This window comes from Hoplias malabaricus, unplaced genomic scaffold (genome assembly GCF_029633855.1).
Source record: "Hoplias malabaricus isolate fHopMal1 unplaced genomic scaffold, fHopMal1.hap1 scaffold_46, whole genome shotgun sequence".
Taxonomy (NCBI): Eukaryota; Metazoa; Chordata; class Actinopteri; order Characiformes; family Erythrinidae; genus Hoplias; species Hoplias malabaricus.
Window position 1 is genome coordinate 73625 of NW_027101303.1, and position 5643 is coordinate 79267.

Here is a 5643-nt window from a genome sequence, read left to right on the forward strand (position 1 = left end):
GTTCAATAAATTCAAGAGATAAGAGAGAATCTTTGACTGTCTGTCTTATTCCTCTCTTCTCCTCAAAGAATTCTTTGAGCGTCGATCTTTCTTCCTGGTGATACTTAATCATTAATTTTAAGTTTGCCATAATAATTAACATTCCCTAATCAGAAGCCCTGGATGAACAGAGAGGTTCGCACTCTGCTCAAAGCCAGAGATGCTGCCTTCAGATCAGGATGCAGGGAAGCATACAGCTTGGTCAGAGCTAACCTGAGGAGAGGAATAGCTATAGCCAAGCACTGCTACAAACGCCGGTCCTGATTCACAAAAAAAACAAAAGCAGATGCACATAAATGGAAAAACCTAATGCGTACAAAAGAAGGGCAAAAAACAAGACTGGTGGTCTGAGATTTCTTACCATGGCATCCCTCAGCATAGAAGCGCTCAGGGTACGAGCGTCCTTTGTACCGCCCACTGGAGTTCCTGGCAATATGAAGAGACTAATAGCTATAGCCAAGCACTGCTACAAATGCCGGATTGAGGAGCACTTTACCTCCTCTGACCCTCGGTGTACGTGGCAGGGAATACACGCCCTGACTGACTATAAACCAACTAGCTTTGTTCCATTTACCAACAGTGCTTCACTCCCTGATAAGCTGAACAACTTTTACGCTCGTTTCGACCAGATGATAATGATATCTTCAATAAACGATCCTCCACCGATGACAACCCACTTGTACTTTCCACTTCGGACGTCAGTCGCATGCTGAGTAGAGTGAATGCACGGAAGGCAGCTGGCCCTGATGGTGTACCTGGCCGTGTGCTGAGTGCTTGTGCTGTGGAACTTGCGGGTGTCTTCGCTCTCAACAGAACTACACACTGCATAACCCACCTCAATAATTTCCAAGTGCTTTAAAAGACTAGTTCTTTCTCACTTGAAATCCTGCCTGCCTGCTACGCTGGACCCACACCAGTTTGCTTATCGTTGCAACAGATCCACCGAGGACGCTATCTCAACAGCACTACACACTGCACTAACCCACCTCGCTTGGAAGCATAAGGAAGCATAAAGTAATCTAAATCTCCCTGGTAGGCGGCTGCGTCGACCTTGGACCTCAGAAAATAAAGTGGACCCACACCAGCAGATGACATGGGACACCAAACCGCCACTGACTGTGGAAACTTTACAGGGTAGCTCGAACAATGTGGATTCCGTGCCTCTCCTCTCTTCCTCCAGATTCTGGGACCTTGATTTCTATAGGAAATGGTCCTTGGTCTTCCAGGACCAAGATGGCATCGCGATCACACTGCGAGGCTCAGCGTCTTACCGGTTTTAGTGATGTTATACTTCTGTACTTAGCTATCTCCAGTTTTCTTGCGCAAATAACTCTTGCGAACTACAGTTACGACAGACAGACACTTTTGGAAATTAACATTCACTGCACAAACACCGGATTCAGCATCGGTTGGACTTTAACCAGCTTCAAAACAACACCCCTCCCCCATCTTGGACTTTCCGATCATCTTTCTTTGTTCCTGCTTCCCAAATACACTCCAGTCATGCAGAGGATTAAGCCTTCAACCAGAACTGTAAAGTTCTGGATGGATGGGGCTGACTCCTTCCTTCAGCAACAGTTCCAGCACACCGACTGGAGTGAGTATGCTGCCCGAGCCTGCACAGGCTCACACATCCACTTGGACACCTACACTAACTCTGTCCTGAAATGCATCAACAAGCGCTCAGGGTACAAGCGTCCTCTGTACCGCCCACTGGAGTCCCTGGCAATATGAAGAGACTAATAGCTATAGCCAAGCACTGCTACAAACGACGGATTGAGGAGCACTTTACCTCCTCTGACCCTCGGCGTATGTGGCAGGGAATACACACCCTGACTGACTATAAACCAACTAGCTTTGTTCCATCTACCAACAGTGCTTCACTCCCTGATGAGCTGAACAACTTCTACGCTCGTTTCGACCAGATGATATTGATATCTTCAATAAACGATCCTCCACCGACGACAACCCACTTGTACTTTCCAATTCGGACGTCAGTCACATGCTGAGCAGAGTGAATGCACAGAAGGCAGCTTGCCCTGATGGTGTACCTGGCCGTGTGCTAAGAGCTTGTGCTGTGGAACTTGCGGGTGTCTTCGCTCACATCTTTAATGTTTCGCTTGCCCAGGCAGCTGTACCATCTATCTTTAAGTCAGCCATTATTGTGCCTGTGCCTAAGCATTCTACTGCTTCAGACTTTAATGACTTTCGACCTGTAGCACTCACCCCAATAATTTCCAAGTGCTTTAAAAGACTAGTTCTTTCTCACTTGAAATCCTGCCTGCCTGCTACGCTGGACCCACACCAGTTTGCTTATCGTTGCAACAGATCCACCGAGGACGCTATCTCAACAGCACTACACACTGCACTAACCCACCTCGCTTGGAAGCATAAAGTAATCTAAATCTCCCTGGTAGGCGGCTGCGTTGACCTTGGACCTCAGAAAATACAGTGGACCCACACCAGCAGATGACATGGGACCCCAAACCGCCACTGACTGTGGAAACTTTACAGGGTACCTCGAGCAATGTGGATTCCGTGCCTCTCCTCTCTTCCTCCAGATTCTGGGACCTTGATTTCTATAGGAAATGGTCCTTGGTCTCCCAGGACCAAGATGGCATCGCGATCACACTGCGAGGCTCAGCGTCTTACCAGTTTTAGTGATGTTATACTTCTGTACTTAGCTATCTCCAGTTTTCTTGCGCAAATAACTCTTGCGAACTACAGCTACAAGAGACAGACTCTTTTGGAAATTAACATTCACTGCACAAACACCGGATTCACGCAATCTTTGACTGTCTGTCTTATTCCTCTCTTCTCCTCAAAGAATTCTTTGAGCGTCAATCTTCCTTCCTGGTGATACTTAATCACTAATTTTAAGTTTGCCATAATAATTAACATTCCCTAATCAGAAGCCCTGGATGAACAGAGAGGTTCGCACTCTGCTCAAAGCCAGAGATGCTGCCTTCAGATCAGGACGCCGGGAAGCATACAGCTTGGTCAGAGCTAACCTGAGGAGAGGAATAGCTATAGCCAAGCACTGCTACAAACGCCGGTCCTGATTCACAAAAAAAACAAAAGCAGATGCACATAAATGGAAAAACCTAATGCGTACAAAAGAAGGGCAAAAAACAAGACTGGTGGTCTGAGATTTCTTACCATGGCATCCCTCAGCATAGAAGCGCTCAGGGTACGAGCGTCCTTTGTACCGCCCACTGGAGTTCCTGGCAATATGAAGAGACTAATAGCTATATCCAAGCACTGCTACAAACGCCGGATTGAGGAGCACTTTACCTCCTCTGACCCTCGGCGTATGTGGTAGGGAATACACACCCTGACTGACTATAAACCAACTAGCTTTGTTCCATGTACCAACAGTGCTTCACTCCCTGATGAGCTGAACAACTTTTACACTCGTTTCGACCAGATGATATTGATATCTTCAATAAACGATCCTCCACCGACGACAACCCACTTGTACTTTCCACTTCGGACGTCAGTCGCATGCTGAGCAGAGTGAATGCACGGAAGGCAGCTGGCCCTGATGGTGTACCTGGCCGTGTGCTAAGAGCTTGTGCTGTGGAACTTGCGGGTGTCTTCGCTCTCAACAGCACTACACACTGCACTAACCCACCCCGCTTGGAAGCATAAGGAAGCATAAAGTAATCTAAATCTCCCTGGTAGGCGGCTGCGTTGACCTTGGACCTCAGAAAATACAGTGGACCCACACCAGCAGATGACATGGGACCCCAAACCGCCACTTACTGTGGAAACTTTACAGGGTACCTCGAGCAATGTGGATTCCGTGCCTCTCCTCTCTTCCTCCAGATTCTGGGACCTTGATATCCATAGGAAATGGTCCTTGGTCTCCCAGGACCAAGATGGCGTCACGATCACACTGCGAGGCTCAGCGTCTTACCGGTTTTAGTGATGTTATACTTCTGTACTTAGCTATCTCCAGTTTTCTTGCGCAAATAACTCTTGCGAACTACAGTTACGACAGACAGACACTTTTGGAAATTAACATTCACTGCACAAACACCGGATTCAGCATTGGTTCGACTTTAACCAGCTTCAAAACAACACCCCACCCCCATCTTGGACTTTCCGATCATCTTTCTTTGTTCCTGCTTCCCAAATACACTCCAGTCATGCAGAGGATTAAGCCTTCAACCAGAACTGTAAAGTTCTGGATGGATGGGGCTGACTCCTTCCTTCAGCAACAGTTCCAGCACACCGACTGGAGTGAGTATGCTGCCCGAGCCTCCACAGGCTCACACATCCACTTGGACACCTACACTAACTCTGTCCTGAAACACATCAACAACTGTGTGGACTGACTTTGACTGTCTGTCTTATTCCTCTCTTCTCCTCAAAGAATTCTTTGAGCATCGATCTTTCTTCCTGGTGATACTTAATCATTAAATTTAAGTTTGCCATAACAATTAACATTCCCTATTCAAATGCCCTGGATAAACAGAGAGGTTCGCACATTGCTCAAAGCCAGAGATGCTGCCTTCAGATCAGGACGCCGGGAAGCATACAGCTTGGCCAGAGCTAACCTGAGGAGAGGAATAGCTATAGCCAAGCACTGCTACAAACGCCGGTCCTGATTTACAGAAAAAAGAAAAGCAGATGCACATAAATGGAGAAACCTAATGCATACAAAAGAAGGGCAAAAAACAAGACTGGTGGTCCGAGATTTCTTGGCATGGCATCCCTCAGCATAGAAGCGCTCAGGGTACAAGCGTCCTTTGTACCGCCCACTGGAGTTCCTGGCAATATGAAGAGACTAACAGCTATAGCCAAGCACTGCTACAAACTCTGGATTGAGGAGCACTTTACCTCCTCTGACCCTCGGCGTATGTGGCAGGGAATACACACCCTGACTGACACTGACACACCCATCTCAGTTACCTCAGTTACCTAATATTTGTAATATTGTACTATAGTGAGAAAGGTTTATTCTATTTTATTTCACTCAGCATGTAGCCAGATAGGCTATTTACTTTGGTGCAGTTTATTATATAAAGTTTATGCACTTTATTAACAAGTTTTCCAGTGTCTGCAGTCATCTTTCTCTAAAACTCACACAAAGACATTATTTGAACTATAATTCCAAAACACCTCAAGTCTGCCTCCTTTGTACTAATTTTGGATTGTTTTCTCACTGATGATTTGTCAAAATAGCTAAAGTTCAGATTTTAAGTAAATTTGCCTTTTGAAAAACTGCCTCCTTTGTACTAATGTAGGATTGTTTTCACAGTGCAAAAAGTGGCATATTGATTAGTCAAAATAGCTCTGATATGTTGTAACCTTATTTTAAGTAGTTTTTGTCTTTTGAAAAACTGCCAATAGGTAAAGATATTTTTACATAAATTTATACAAAAAACAACCCTCAGCTACTTGTAAAAAGGACATTTTTACTTAAACATTTAAAAACCCAAGTAAAAGAATATTATCAGGACATTTTTTCTTGTTTTAAGTCAAAATATCTCACCCCATTGGCAAAGTGTTTTTCTTGACAAGTAAATATGACTCAAATTAAACTTAAATACTATTTTTGAGCAATTTTTACTTAACTGAATTTTTTATTTATATTTC